A 17,137-nucleotide genomic window follows, 5' to 3' on the forward strand; every position below is an offset into this window, starting at 1 on the left:
TCGCAAGGGAGTTAAGCTGAGTGAAAAAGGCCAATCTCAAACGGTTATATACTATATCATTATATTTAAATAGCATTCTTGAAATGACAAAATTACAGAGATAAACAGATCAGTGGTTGCCAGAGGACAGATAGAGGGGAAGGGAGGGATGCAGCTGTGGCTATAAAAAGATTGCATAAGGAATCCTGGTGATGAAACTGTTCTATATCTTGACTGTGGTGGTCACATGAATCTGCACAAGTGATAGAACTACACACACACACACACACACACACACACACACACACACACACAAATGCACGTAAAATTGGTGAAAGCTGAATAAGGTCCATGGATTATATCAATGTCAGTTTTCTGGTTATGATATTCTGCTATAATTATGTAAGATATTACTATTGGGAGAAATGAGTTGAAGGATATATGGAATCTATTAATTCTTATAATTGCATGTGAATCTGTATCTCAAGATAAAAATTTAAAGAAAATCAAGCAAGCAATAGGTGAAAATTAATGTGAAACAGGAAGTGAGGGTGGCAGTGTCCAATCTAATTCCAAGGTTTCAGGAGTTTTGCAGTCTTCCACAGAAACACACACCCCATTAGAAAATAACAGTGACTCTTCCTCAAGAAAAGGTTTGTGAGGAGGAAATGTGAAACACTCTTGACTAAACCAAGAGAATGGGTTTTCCAAATCAGACTGTCAGAGCAAGATGCAGTCAGATGGATTGGCAGGCTTAATGCTGTCCCCAGCTTCACCTTCCCTGGTTACCCTGTTGGGTGGGAGGAAGCTTCTGATGAAGAGTAGATCAGTTAAAAGAAAAACAAAGAAGATACATTTTTTTGCATATCTGAAAGTAGTAAGTATATCCGTGATCCTGCTACATATAATTAAAAATGCTAATACTAAAACCTTCTCTAACATAGTCTCCACAATTCCATCTCCAAAAATCTATTCTCACGTATTTTGCTTAGATAAAGATGTACCAGTGAAGAATTCAAAAGACTAGGAATATCAGTGCAGCTAGAAGCTCTCAGAGAAGGCAGTGATGCAGATTGCTCTCTTAAAACTTTATTGAACAAAGAACACTCTCTAGAATATATGATGGGCTAGGTCTACATTGCATGCAATAAAGCTGAACATGACAGTAGTTCAATGTGAAATGTTAAACAAATTAGTATTTCTCACTGTACAAAACTGCTTATGTAGCTGCCGTGCAAGAATAAAGTATTAAGCTCAGCATTTTCACCAATCATCTGTGATGAGCTTTAAAAAAGACATTTGAAGAAATGGTTAGATTTCTTTGGTATATATTTCAAACAAATTAGTTACATGGATAATACTCAAACCTCTTTCAACCTCTCCTGCATTCCAAATAAAATCTTAGGACAAATATCAAAAATGCTTGCCACACCAAAAGACAGACTGTCAAACTCAAAAGAATATAAGTTCTGAAATAATGTTTATTCAGTAGGGTTTATTAAATTGGATAAAGGCAAGAACTGTCAGTTACTGCAAAATTCATGTAAGAACACTTAGTAGTCCAGCTCTAAGCATTTCTTTTAAATTTCTCACATTAATGAGTTCTGTTTACAGTACTAAAATTCTATCATTCAAGCATCAATGATTACATTTCAGAAAAAGGAAATCATTTGTGACATCTTTCTACAAAAGAGAAAAAATTATAATGAATAGAACCAGTATCTATAATAGGATACACTAGGGGTGGGGGGGGTTAGGAAAAAAACAGTGCTTTATTTTCACAGTAGAAATTATGTAATGCAAACATCATTTTGACCCACACCAAAAAATCCATGAGAAAAGCTCAAATTTGAACACTGTGAGCATTATTTTAAAATCTATGTTTGTGAGTTTATACTGCATCTGTTTATACCAATACATGGCAAATATCTATCACGTTCACATACACTGAACCATTCTAGGGGAATATGGGAGAGAAAAAGGCCTTACTTATGCATCACCTAGTGCAACTTTTACTTAGAATGCAAGCTGAGTCAACCATTTTAAATATGAACATGTACCTCTGTTAATCCCTCTCTCTCCATCCTTCTATCCCAGACACCTCAAAAGAACCGTGGTAGTCTAATGTCTTTGTATCTGCTAAGCCTCACCACTGAGGTTGTTGAGTACCACCTCCACTGAAACAAAAGTACACTGCCTATTGCACTTTCCTTTTCTTTAACAATTGAGCAGAATTGTAATGCTTTCAACCACGTGTGTAGATTTCTAGGTCATTTACACTGCTGCTGGCATGACTGCTGGCTCTGCAGAACTACTGCTGGGCTGCAATGGCCAGCGTCTAGTAGCTAGATTTTTTTTAGAATTCCGCTTGTCAACAGGGAAATCAAAAGGCTGTGTATGTGAGTTAGAAACGGTGCTTCCTGCCTGTCCCATTCGAACTTGCTATGTGCTGTAATTAGCAGGGTTCTGCTCACTTCCTTGTTTGCTGTAACTGTCGCAGGAAGAACTGTTTCTGTCTCCAGGAACCAGCTTGTCCCTGTGAAGGGACATGGTGGAGAGAGCAACAGTTGATAAGGAGCCACTGGAGGGGCTTGGCAGACCAGATGTATTGTGGTAAGGCTCACACTCTGGATTCTTCACATGGTCTTTAATGCTCTCAAGAAAGACACAGAAAAGCTCTATGATATTCAAGGTAAGAGACACCAAGGACACCAGCGGCATGAAGAGGATGAAGATGCTTTTCTCTGTGGGGCAAGAGAGGAAGCAGTCCACCTGACGCGGGGGTCTCGTTTGCAAGTGTAAACCGCATTCAGGCGGAAGCCATAGATGTACCACTGGCTCAGCAGGAAAGCCACCTCAAAGACTGTCTTGAAGAAGAAACAGATGGTATAGGTTCACAGCAAGCCCCCCCTCATTTTCACCTTGCCATGTTCTTCAATGCCATACTTGAACTTCTTGATTTCAATTTCCTCCAAGTGCACCTCCACACTAGCACCATCGGTTGGGGCAACTTTGAGTTGCTCCTCTTTCTTGTTCAACTTCTCATCCTTTCGCATCACATAGATCACGTGTGCTAGGTACAGAAGTGTGGGGACAGATGCAAATACAATCTGCAGGACCCAGAAGCACACGTGAGAGATTGGGAAGGACTTATCATAGCAGACGTTTTCACAAACAGGCTGTCGAGTGTTAAAACAAAAGGCAAACTACTACTCATCCCCGGTTGACTCAACTGCTATACCCAGTAGCAGGATTCAGAAAATGAAAAGGACTGAGAGCCATACCTTCCCTCCAGCTGTGGAGTAAGCTTGAACCCTGCCTAAGGCACTCCAGTCGCTCATGCTGCCTGTTCCCTGTTCTTTCCCTTAAAAGTGAAGTAGGCACACCAAGTGACCGCACTCCTTAGAGGACGAAGTAAAACGAAAAAGCAAGTTCAAGCACTCAAAACTGTCTAAAGCTTACAAGTCTGCTACTCTTTGGTACCTTCCTCATTCTTCCCCCTAATGAAAGGCAATTGCTGATGCCTGATAAAAGCTTATGTGGATTCATTTTTCATACATGGTGAGTAAATACTCTTAAATAAGGATGTACATATATTGATAATGGGACAATTTACAGAAATAGGGGAACAAAACAGACACATTTAAATATCTTCAATTCCAGAATAAGGAAATCTCCAAAGATTAAAAACTCAAACACAGACACTGAATTAAAAATTTACATGCATATACTGACTGATTCATCTTCAGACTTTTCAGGGCCATCATCTCCCAAACAGATAATGATATTCATCCAAGCATTATTTATGGAGTGCCTACTAAATGCCAGGTACTGTACGAGGCACTGGTTCCTACTGTGATTCCTTTGGAACTCACAATCAACTAGCGGAACAGATAATCAAAAGCACAGTATTTTATTGATTTTTTAATTACAATTAATTGTAAGATAAACCATTATTTTATTTACCACTCAGAAAGCAATCAAGGTATCCAGGGTAAGATGTGCCCCAATTTCAGAAATGTGGGGGGAAATGTATATCTTAGAATCAATGAAAAAGGCTAAGTGAGTAAGTGAATATACAATTGCAAATTTAAATAAGTGCCGAGAAGGAAACACATAGGCACCAACAGAGATTACCACAAGGAAACCCAGATTAGAATGTATAGAGTCAGCCAAGCAAAGACTGGAAAAACCGCTGCATGTGAAGCAGCAGCATGGGCAAAAATTTGAAGAGGGAAGGACTCACTGTACTCAAGGAGCTAGCTCAAAAGCAGGCAGCAGGGTTACCAGGTAGTAGGCAGAGGTAGCAGAATGGTGCCAGAGGGGGCTACCTCAGGCATCTGCTTGGCAGTAGCAGAGAATCCCAGAGGCAGAAAGTGAAATTACACTGTGAGGCTGGGGCAAGATTGAGGCCATTGGAGAAATTATTAATGGCAGTTCGGGAGCTCTAGGGGACAGTGGGAGGGTTGTGGGAGGAGCCAGGATGTAACAGAGGGATGTACAGATCAGTACAGAGACAAGGGTTCTGGGCTAATGGACGGCCAGTGAGTTTCGGTGGTGACAGAAAGTAAAAGAGGATGTCAAGAATTATGGGTCTGGGCTTCCCTGGTGGCGCAGTGGTTAAGAATCCGCCTGCCAATGCAGGGGACAGGGGTTCAAGCCCTGGCCCTGGAAGATTCCCACATGCCGCAGAGCAACTAAGCCCGTGCACCACAACTACCGAAGCCCGCATGCCTAGAGCCCGCGCACTGCAATGAAGAGTAGCCCCCGATCTCTACAACCAGACAAAGCCCGCGCACAGCAATGAAGACCCAATGCAGCCAAAGATAAAAATTTAAAAATAAATAAATAAATTTTTTTTTAAAAAAAAGAAAAGAATCATGGGTCTGATCCTGAGAGTCTCTGGAGAGGGAAATATGCAATCTATACTAGTGCTGTGGTCCTGAATGCTGTGGTGAATAAAGGGGCATTTTGTAAGGGTAGCTGCCATTCCAGTTAGCAGGGAGTAGTAGCAAGATCAGGACTAAAAAAGAAGAGCTGCTACTCTCTCCTTATCTAAGAACTGAAGTCAGGTCTCTGCCAACAGGGGCCTCAATTTAAATACTTATTTACTGAATGTGGACCATTATCTTCAGTTGAATTGTTAGCACATGGAAGCTTTTTTGTTAAGACTAAAATGCTGACACACTGTGTTCATTCTTGTGGGTTTCTTCTCAAGAGCTTTTAGAAAAAATGTCTCAAGAGGAGCAACTCTGATACCATCCACCAATCTGTTGAGAGTGGGTGGAACCTGGCATGGGGCACAACATACACCTGCTGTGCCACTACTGAAGACCTTCTATTCTTTCTCCATTTCCTCCTGACAGCACTCTTTCTTTATAAGAAACGTCTCTGAGCAAAAAGCCTAGGGAAAAGTTTCTGCCTCTAATTCAGAGCACGCCAGACAAACAGATCTTACTTTAAAATGGAGGACCACAGCTAACTGATTATTACATGGCAAAAATAATTATTTTCAACCAAATTATCTCAATACAGCACTGACTCATCATTTTTAAAACAAACTTTATTTAGTATATTAAGATAATATTTATATTTTAATTCTCCCACTTTAAAAAATTTAATTCCCAAAGGTAGATATTCATTTTAAACAATCAGGAAAATTAAAAGAGGAAAATATTTCTTAAAGTAAAAATAATATGAATTTGCCTACTAATAAGCAATCTTAAATACCATACAGCTTGTTTCTTGGTTTAATGGCTGTTCCTCACAGTAGATTCAGTAAGAAAAATAAAACTTAAAATGAAACCTAAAAAGGGGGGGGCAAGGTTAATACAATTTACAATGTCTCAACTACCCAAAGTTGGTTACAACTGTTCTCCAAGGATAAGAACTGAAGCCTCCCAAAATGCAATTTTTTAGCAAGTAATCAAATTATAAGGCTTAAAAGTACACACAGTGCTTTCTCAGTTGCTTAAATAACACATTTTAGCCAAACTGTACTCTATCACACAGATTCTGAAAGTAATCCTATTAAGCTAAAATCACCAAGATGTATAGTTTATGATTAATACATTCATCAAGGTTAATCGAAAATAGACCATTTGCAGCATAAGAGTTGGGCATTTATTCTCATTAGTTTTTCAAATTTAACCAATGCTTAGTCTCCAGAGATTTCAAAGTGCCTTTAAAAATTGAGTTACTTCTTCAAAAACAAGCAGGGTAAAATAACAACAAATGAAGGTTAAAGAAAATAATCACTGAAACTACTTTAGCATGGTTAAAGGTATCTGATAAAACAAAAAACAGTGCGAGGGGTGGGGGGGGTCGATAATTCTAGTTACTTTAGGATAAAGTTATTAGCAATTTTCTAGAACTACATGAAAGTTCTCAACTTTTTCAAATAGTTTGCCTGGAAAAAGTTCTTATTAAGCACTTTGAAAATATACAGATCTGAGATTCAAAGGGATGAAAATAACTGATGTAGCTAAGCAAATGGCTCATAGGCAAGTTGTTGAACATAGGCCTCTTGTTGAACATTATTTTTAAACTGGACAAGGTATTTCCAATTTAAAAATATAAGATTTCAGGGTCAGCTCCAACACATAAGGTGCTTGGATATTGTCACTCATGTCCTTACAACAAAAAAAACCTGAACAAACTGCCAATCAGCAACTTTTATTAGGCTTATCAGAGAATTGAGGACACAGGGCAAACTGAACTCTTGAAATCTGGAGAAACAGGCAAATACAGAAAATCACATCCAAGATCAGCTTACCTGGAGCAGAAGGTGCTGGAGTTAACACACTAGTAAGAAAACTTAAATCGTAATTTTGACAAAGGCTTGTGAGTAAGAACTCCTAGGGGCCCAATCTTAGGACAGCCTCTATACCCTCATAGCTTTACCTCCAGGAACCTCACCAGGTTCTGACTGTGAAGATACAAGAACAATCTCCTCCCCTTTTGGGTAAGAGGAAGAGAAAAGTGACGATTTTGAAATACACCCATGGGAAAAAGTAACAGTTTTGAAATAAACCCAGAAGGTTCTCCATAGCAAAGGCCAACACTCCAAGGGAAAATATACCGGAGCCTTCTATACTGTCCTGGGAGAGGGGAAATTAGCCAACACAGACTTCTCTAGACTTGTCTCACCTAAAGGAAGCAGGGGTTGGGGGAAGGCTAAGAAATACTTCTGAAGGTTGCAGTCCAGGGCTCAGGCCCACCAAAAGACTAAGTAAGACTTGGTCCTAAGATTATAAAACACTTGCCCTTCCCCACATTCTACCACCACATCACCAAGGTTCCACAGTAATCCAGTAACAGTGGATTACAATGGAAAGAGTTGCAAGAAACAGACTCTACTTAAAAAGGACTTCTTAGGGAAACCCAAAGATAATGGGGGAGAAAATTTTAAAAATAAAGACACTAGAGGAAACTGAAGCCTCTGGCATCTACACCTACAACAAACATTAAACACAGCCTAGCTCCTAGCCAAATTAACATGAAACCTTATACTACAGGCCTATTTACCTCCATTTCTATTATCCAATATATCCTACCTGGCTTTTAAAAAACACTAAAAAGTATGCTAAAAGGCAAGGGAAAACAGAGTGTGAGGAGATTAAGCAAGCATCAGAACAAGACTTAGATATGGCACTGGTCTGGGGATTACCAGGGATAATTTCAGACAGGGAATTTAAAACAACTATGATTACTATGGTAAGCACTCTAATGGAAAAGGTAGACAACATGCAAGAACAGACAGGTAATGTAAGTATATACAACTCTAAGGAAGAATTAAAAGGAAATGCTAAAAATCAAAAACACCATAACAGGGCTTCCCTGGTGGCGCAGTGGTTGAGAGTCCGCCTGCCGATACAGGGGACACGGGTTCATGCCCTGGTCCAGGAAGATCCCACATGCCGCGGAGCGGCTGGGCCCGTGAGCCATGGCCGCTGAGCCTGCGCATCCGGAGGCTGTGCTCCGCAACAGGAGAGGCCACAACAGTGAGAGGCCCGCGTACCGCAAATCAAAACAAAACAAAAGAAAAAATAACACCATAACAAAAATGAATAATACCTTTAATGGGCTCATCAGTAGACTGGACATGGCCAAGGAAAGAATCAGTGAACTTAGATATGTCAAGAGAAACTTCCCAAACTAAAATGCAAACAGAAAAAAGAATTTTCAAAAGGAGAAAAGAATATCCAAGAACTATGGGACCATTACAAAAGGTGTCACTGGAATACCAGAAGAAGAATGAGGCAAAAGAGAAAAAATATTTGAAGGAATAATGGCTGAGAATCCTCCAAAATTAATGACAGACACCAAATCACACATCCAGGAAGCTCAGAGCACACCAAGCAAGATAAATACCCAAAAACTCTACACCTAAACATATCGTATTCAAACTACAGAAAACCAAATACAAAGAGAAAATCATGAAAGAAGCCAGAGGGGAAAAAAACACCTTACTTATAGAGAACAAGGATAAGAAGTACATTTGGCTTCCTGTCAGAAGCCATGAAGTGAAATATTTAGTGTTGAAAGAAAAAAAAACACCAACCTAGAAGGTATTCAGTGAAATTATCCTTCAAAAGTGAAGGAGAAATAAAAACTTTCTCAGATAAACAAAAACTGAGGGAATTTGTCACCAGTAGACCTGCCTAGTAAAAACTGTTTTAAAAAGTTCTTCAGAGAAAGAAAATGACATAGGCCAGAAAGTCAGATCTACACAAAGAAAGAAAGAGCATTGGAGAAGGAATAAATGAAGGTAAAATAAAATCTATTTTTCCTATTCTTAACAGATAACTGTTCTAAGTAATAATAGTAATAGTGTGTTTGCTAATTATAGCAAATGGATAAGTAAAATGAAAGGTACCTGTACTATCTCAGAAGCAGAGTAGAGTTATCCGGTAGTGGACTTAGATGATAAGTTGTAAATATACACTGTAAACTCCAGAGCAACAACTGAAAACCCTTTTTAAAAGAAATATAATGGATATGCTAAGACAGGAGAGAAAACAGAATCATACAAAATGGTCAACTGAAATCAGGGAAGGTAGAAAAAGGGGACCTGTTATTGTTTAAAAAAAAGAAGTATAACAAATAGAAAAGTTACAAACATGGTTCATATTACCCCAAGTATATTGATACTCACTTTAAATGTGAATGGCCTAAATATACCAATTAAAAGAGACTGTCAGAGTAGATTTTAAAAACTCACATTAAATATAAAGATACATCTAGGTTCAAAGCAAAGGGATAAAGAAAGATATACCATGTTAATATTAATCAAAAGAAAGCTGGAATAGCTATATCAGTTTTAGACAAAGCAGACTTCAGAGTGAGAAAAATCAGCAGGGATAAAGAGGGGCATTAGAAAATGATACATTCTCCAAGAAGGCATAACAATCCTTAATATGTATGCACCACACAAGACAGCATCAAAATATACAAGGGGCTCCCTCTGGGCCTCAGTCCTCTGACTGCGTCCACCGGAGCCTGTTGGTGTCCATTGACCAGAGTGTGCGAATTCATCGCTCCGAGCCCGTCCGGATGGCCCCGACTCCCAGCTGTCTATCCTTCGAAAACACTAAGAATAATGTCCCTGCATCAATTTTTACTAGAGCCAATCACGTGCCATGCCTGGGACAGGGATCGTACCCAGATTGCCCTTAGCCCCAATAACCATGAAGTCCACATCTATAAGAACGGGAGCCAGTGGGTGAAAGCTCATGAGTTCAAGGAGCACAACGGACACATCACAGGTATCGACTGGGCTCCCAAGAGTGACCACACTGTCACTTGTAGGGCTGACCACAATGCCTACATCTGGAGTCAGAAAGGTGGAGTTTGGAAGCCGACCCTGGTGATCCTGAGAATTAACTGCGCAGCCGCTTTTGTCAAGTGATCCCCGCTAGAGAACAAATTTGCTGCGGGCAGCAGAGCACAACTCATTTCTGTTTGTTACTTCGAGTCAGAAAATGACTGGTGGGTAAGCAAGCACATAAAAAAACCCATTCGCTCCACGGTCGCCAGTACACCCTGGGGCAGCAAGATGCCTTTTGGTCAGCTGATGTGAGTTTGGTGGCAGTGGCACTGGCGGCTGGGTGAACGGGGTCAGCTTCTTTGCCAGCGGGAGCCGCCTGGCCTGGGTCAGTCACGATGGCACCGTGTCTGTTGTTGATGCCTCAAAAAGCGTGCAGGTCTCAACTCTGAAGACAGAGTTCCTGCCCCTCCTGAGTGTGTCGTTCGGCTCGGAGAACAGCGTTGTGGCTGCTGGCCATGACTGCTGCCCCATGCTCTTTAACTACGATGACCGTGGCTGCTTCACCTTCGTCTCCAAGCTAGACATCCCGAAACAGAGCATCCAGCACAACATGTTGGCCATGGAGCACTTCCGCAACATGGACAAGTGGACCACGACCAAGGACCAAAACACAGCCCTGGAGACGCTGCACCAGAACAGCATCACTCAAGTGTCTATTTATGAGGTGGACAAGCAAGATTGTCGCAAATTTTGCACTACTGGCATTGACGGAGCCATGACCATTTGGGATTTCAAGACCTTAGAGTCTTCTATCCAGGGCCTTTGGATAACGTGAAGCTGAGCGAGCCTCCCAGATCCAGCATGAGGACAGACATGCTGCACCGAGCAACTCCGCCATTCGCATGATGGGGAGGAGAGCCAGCCTCCAGGAAACACTGAAGACGCATATGGCGCAAACCTTGTTGTGTGTTTTGTTTGAGTGTAATTGGTGAAAGTGTTGGGTTTTTTTTTTTTTTTTGCGGTACGCGGGCCTCTTACTGCTGTGGCCTCTCCCGTTGCGGAGCACAGGCTCAGCGGCCACGGCTCACGGGCCCAGCCACTCCACAGCATGTGGGATCTTCCCAGACCGGGGCACGAACCCGTGTCCCCTGCATCGGCAGGCGGACTCTCAACCACTGCGCCACCAGGGAAGCCCCAAAGTGTTGGTTTTTTAAAAGCAGCAGTGATTTGGGGTGTTTTTTTTTTGTTTTTTTCTTTTGCTATTTCATTCCATTCTTGACCAAAGCTTCTCTTTAAGCAGTTTATTATGGAAAATCATCACACTAACTTAAAGGAAGGGGTGGGGGAGGTATGTAAATTGTCTGTTAAAAAATTAAATAAAAATACTGAACAAAAAAAACAAAACAAAATATATGAGGCAACAGACCTGCAAAGAGAAATAGACAAATCCACTATTACAGTTGGAGACTTCAACACCCCCTTTCAGTAGGCAAAAAGAAAAGAGAATAAAGATAGTTGAATTGAATAGCACCATCAAGCAACTAAATCTACCTGCCATTTACATAATACTTCAACCAACAGCAGCAGAACACATGTTCTCAAGCTCACATGGAATATTCATCAAGATAGACCAAATTCTGTACCACAAAACACAAATTAGCAAATTTTAAAGAATAAAAATCATACAAAGTATTTTCTCACACCACAATGGAATTAAACTAGAAAACAAAAAGATAGACGGAAAAATCTCAAAATATTTAGCCATTAAACAACACATTTCTAAATAATACATAGGTCAAAGAGGAAATCTAAAGAGGACTTTTAAAATATTTTGAACTAAATGAAAATGAAAATACAAATCAAAATTTTTATGATGCAGCAAAAGCAGGGCTTAGAGAAAAGTTTATAGCACTCAATGCATATGTTAGAAAAGAAAAGAGACTTAAAATCAATAACCTAAGCTTCTACCTTAGGATATAAGGCAAAGAAGGACAACTTAAGACTAAAGCAAATGGATAAAAGGATAAAACAATAAAAATTATAGCAGTAATCAATGAAATTGAAAACAGGAACTCAGTAGTGAAAAAAATCAATGTAAACAAAAGATGGTTCTTTGCGAAGACTGATAAAATTGATAAACCTCTAGCCAGGATAATCAAGAAAAAATGAGCGAAGACACAAATTATTAATATCAGAAATGAAAGAAGTGTCATCATTACCAATCACATGGACATTAAAAGGATAATAAAAGAATATTATGAACAAATCTATGCCTACACATTTTATAACTTAGATAAGTGGACCAATTCCTTAAAAGATATAAACTATCAAAATTTACACAAGGAATAACAGATAATCTGAATAGACCTTTATCTATGGAATAAACTCAAACGATAATCAATAAACTTCCCAGAAAGAAAGTCCCATACCTAGATGGTTTCACTGGTGAATTCTACCAAACATTTAAGGACGAAATTCTCTACAATCTCTTCCAGAAAACAGAAGTAGAGAGACACTTCAAAGCTTACTCTATGAGGACACATTATGCATGGTATTACCAATACCCAAACTAGATAAAGACATTAAAGAAAGGCAAACTACATGAACGCAAATGTAGAAATCCTCAACCAATATTATCAAATCAAATCCAGCAATGTATAAAAAGAAATACACATCTCGACTACATGGGATTTATCCCAGGTATGCAAGGCTGGTTCAACATCCTAAAATCAATTCATAATCAACAGATGAAAGTAAAAACACCACATGATCATACCAAGTGATACAGAAAAGCATTTGACAAAACCCAATACCCATTTGTGATAAATACTCTTAGCAATCTAAGAATAGAGAGAACTTCCTCAACTTGATAAAGAACATCTACAAGAAACCTACAGTTAACATCGTATTTAATGGTAAGAAACTGCATGCCTTCCCACTAAGCTCAGGAACCAGACAAGAATGTCCTCTCTCACCATCTGTATTAAACATTGTACTGGAAGTCATAACTAATACAAGACACGTAAAGGAAGTAAAAGGTATACAGATTGGAAAAGAAGAAGTAAAACTATTTTGTCCGCAGATGACATGACTGATTATGAAGAAAATCCCAAAGAATTTACCCCTAAAAAAACACTGGAACTAATACGCAATTCTAGCAAGGTCACAGGATACAAAGCTAATAAATACAAAAGTCAATCACTTTCCTATATACCAGCAAGGAACAACTGGAATTTAAAAATTAAAAACAATACCATTTATACTATCACCAAAAGAAAAAAAGTACTTAGGTATAAATCTAACAAAACAATTGTAAGATATGTATGTGAAAAACTAAATAACTTTGTTGAAAGAAATCAAAGAGAGAAAAATCAAATGGAGACATATTCTGTGGTCATTGATTAGAACACACAATATTGTTAAGATGTCAATTCTCAACTTGATCTACAGATTCAATGCGATCCCAATCCTAGCAAGCTATTTTGTGGATATCAACAAACTGATTTAAAAGATAAAATAGAAAGGCAAAAGACCTGGAATAGCCAACACAATACTGAAAAAGAACAACAAAACTGGAGGACTGACACTACCTGACTTTAAGACTTACTACAAAGCTACAGTAAATCAAGACAGTATGATATTGGTGAAGAACAGACACACAGATCAATGAAACAGAACATAGAACCCCCAACTAGACTCAACACAAACACAGCTGATCTTTGATAAAGAAGCAGAGGCAATCCAATGGAGAAAGAAGGCCTTTCAACAAATGGTTGAAACAACCTAATCAAAAAATGGGCAAAGGACTTGACTAGACATTTCTCCAAAGACATACAAATAGCCAAGAGCACATGAAAAGATGTCCAACATCACTAATCATTAGTGTCATGCAAATCAAAACCACAAAATGATACCATTTTACATCAACTAGGATGGCTACAATAAAAAAAAAAATAAGGAAACAAGTGTTGGCGAGGATGTGGAGAAATTGGAACCTTTGTACAGTGCTGGCAAGAATGTAAAGTGGTGCAGTCACTGAGGAAAACAGTTTTGTGGTTCCTCAAAAAAAGTTAAACACAGAATTACCATATACCTAGCTAGCATTTCCACTTCTTGCTGTATACCCCAAAAGAACTGAAAACGGGGACTCAAACAAAACTTGACCACAAATGTTCACAGCAACACTATTCACGATAATCAAAAGGTGAAAACAACCCAAATGTCCATCCACAGATAAATGGATAAACAAAATGTGATATGTCCGTACAACAGAATATGGCTCAGTCATAAAAAAAGGAAGGAAGTAATGATACAGGCTACATGGATGAACCTCAAAAACATTACACTAAGTGAAAGAAGTCAAACTCAAATGGTCACAAATTGTTTATGATTCCATTTATATGAAATATCCAGAATAGGTAAATCTATAGAGAAATCAGATTGGTGTTTGCCAGGGATAGAGAGAGGGAGAAACAGGGAGTGAGTACTTAATGGGTATGGGGTTTTCTTTTGGGGTGATAAAAGTGTTTTGGAACTTGACAGAGGTAGTGATTGTACAATATTGTGAAGTACTAAATGCTACTGAGTTGTACACTTTAAAATGGTTGGTTTTACATTATGTGGATTTTACCTCAATTTTTTTTTTTTAAAAAGGTCACAACAGGGGCTTCCCTGGTGGCGCAGTGGTTGGGAGTCCGCCTGCCGATGCAGGGGACACGGGATCGTGCCCCGGTCCGGGAGGATCCCACGTGCCGCGGAGCCGCTGGGCCTGTGAGCCATGGCCGCTGAGCCTGCGCATCCGGAGCCTGTGCTCCGCAATGGGAGAGGCCACAACAGTGAGAGGCCCGCGTACCGCAAAAAAAAAAAAAAAAAAAAAAAAGTCACAACATTGTAAATCAACTATTCATCGATTAAAAAACAAAAAAAGAAGATGGGCCTATGAGGCTTACTTCCTGGCTCTACCACCTACTAACTTGTATGGCCTTCAGGAAATTAACCTATTATATTTGAGCATCAGTTTCCCTCATGTTAAAGGAAGGTAATTCTTTCTAACTTTTATAGTTGCTATGAGGATCTAAAGAGTAATGAAAATAAAGCACCTAGCATAGGACTTCCCTGGTGGCACAGTGGTTAAGAATCCGCCTGCCAATGCAGGGGGACACGGGTTCGATCCCTGGTCCGGGAAGATCCCACATGCCGTGGAGCAACTAAGCCCATGTGCCACAACTACTGAGCCTGCACTCTAGAGCCCACGACCCACAACTACTGAAGCCTGCACACCTAGAGCCTGTGCTCTGCAACGAGAAGCCACCGCAGTGAGAAGCCCACACACCTCAATGAAGAGTAGCCCCTGCTCACAGCAACAAAGACCAATGCAGCCAAAAACAAATAAATAAATAAATAAATTATATTAAAAAAAAAAAGCACCTAGCATAGCACAATGCCTGGAAGTTAAGAGGTACTTGAAACAGAGATTATTACTATTGCTTCTTAACTTAATTTCTCATTTATGGCCACTTGAATTATATTAGGAAGATATCTCAAGTTTTTTTGTCTCCAAAGAATTTAACTCTTCATATTTGTGAGAATGTCCTTCTCTTGAACTCAAGTAATCTTTCATGGTCTCAGTGGAGACTGTTTTCTTCTTTTATTCATTTTGGATGAAAAGAGAGCTATTCAGGCCAGTGATGGAACACAGTCAGGGTGAATAGATTGTATGTGTCTCTGTATGCCCAGTTCCTAGCAAAGTCCACTTCTCCGTTCTGACAGCTGATCATGAACGAGGTAACCAATATAAAATTTCCTACTTAGCCAGCCAAAAGATTTACCCAAGCCCAGCTCAAGGGAAAAGTAATTTTCAGTGGAAGCTCCACACTTTATTAATTCTATTCCTCAGACTCCAAGAGCACCAAGGGCAAAGAGACAAATAGAAACTGAGATTGTTGGTCCACTGAGGCCACTATGCTGTTTCCACTGTATTCTCCTAGTTAGGGCTGCTCAGCATTAGAAGTTAGCAAACTTTTTCTGTTTAGGAAGGGCCACAAAATAAATACTGTATTTTAGGCTTTGTATGTCATACGGTCTCTGTTGCAACTACTTAACTCTGTCATTTTAGCACAAAAGCATCCATAGAAAATACGTAAATGAACGAGTATGGCTATGTTCCATAAAATAAGTGGCGGGCCAGATTTGGCCCACTGGCACTCAATACATTTTTCTTAAACAAATATTTGGTTGAATTTTACTTTGTAATACCATGCCTAGAACACAGTGCTTTAAGTACAGGAGGTAAAAAAAAAAATTTAATTTGATTTTTTTAATTAAAATGCTTTAACATAGGAAACAAACCTTTAAATTAAGAAATAGTGGGCTTCCCTGGTGGCGCAGTGGTTAAGATTCCACCTGCTAATGCAGGGGACACGAGTTGAAGCCCTGGTCCGGGAAGATCCCACATGCCATGGAGCAACTAAGCCCGTGCGTCACAACTACTGAGCCTGCACTCTAGAGCCCGTGAGCCACAACTACTGAGCCCATGAGCCACAACTACTGAAGCCTGTGCACCTAGAGCCGTTGCTCTGCAACAAAAGAAGCCACCGCAATGAGAAGCCCACGTGCTGCAACAAAGAGTAGCCCCTGCTTGCTGCAACTAGAGAAAGCTCGTGCACAGCAACAAAGACCAAACACAGCCAAAAAATAAATAAAATAAAATAAAAATAAATTTAAAAAAAAGAAATAGTAAAGCTCAAAAGCACTGCAGAATATGAACTATAGCTTCTAATGGTATTTCATGGATGGGTTACTTTTTATATAAAAATAGATCCCCATGTACTACTTTCCAGTTACTGATTTCAACAACTGATAAAGAGTTATGCTTAACTATGTAAAAGTGTCCACTATACGGGCATTTGTTGATCAGTTCCTTTTCTTATATTTCCAGTGAATATATATTTCAGGCTGTGTAGAAAAATGATTCACACTCATTTTTGGTTCCTGAAGTTTTAAAGTCACATTAAAGAACTAGTTAAATCCCTTAAGCAGAGACATTTATCAAAGACTAATGAAATTACTCATCTTAAGAAGATGTAGAAAGAATGTTTTCTCTCTCTCTTTTTTTAATGTTTATTAATTTATTTATTTGACTGCTCTGGGTCTTAGTTGTGGTGTGCAGGCATGTGGGACCTAGTTCCCGATCAGGGATTGAACCCGGGCCCCCTGCATTGGGAGCACAGAGTCTTAACCACTGGACCACCAGGGAAGTCCCAAGAATGTTCTCTTAAAGAAGGAAATAATTATGTTTTATGATTGACAGAAAAGGGGACTTTAAAGTCCATCTAGTGCTCCAGCCAACTCGTCCTCTAGACTGGGGGCTGTGGAGTGGGCGGGGGGGGG

General features: G+C 39.6%; 1 protein-coding gene and 2 pseudogenes across 1 annotated transcript in view; 1 reads left to right on the forward strand and 2 right to left on the reverse strand.

The window, feature by feature from the left end:
• The window catches only part of CDKL5 (cyclin dependent kinase like 5), a 126,571-nt gene that overhangs the window by 100,886 nt on the left and 8,548 nt on the right, over positions 1-17,137 (reverse strand). The window lies entirely within an intron of this gene.
• On the reverse strand, positions 2,254-3,320 carry LOC103084550 (gap junction alpha-1 protein pseudogene; annotated as a pseudogene).
• Positions 7,726-10,583, forward strand: LOC103084824 (actin-related protein 2/3 complex subunit 1A pseudogene; annotated as a pseudogene).

This window comes from Lipotes vexillifer, unplaced genomic scaffold, assembly GCF_000442215.2.
Source record: "Lipotes vexillifer unplaced genomic scaffold, Lipotes_vexillifer_v1.1 scaffold318, whole genome shotgun sequence".
In the NCBI taxonomy this organism is placed as follows: domain Eukaryota; kingdom Metazoa; phylum Chordata; class Mammalia; order Artiodactyla; family Lipotidae; genus Lipotes; species Lipotes vexillifer.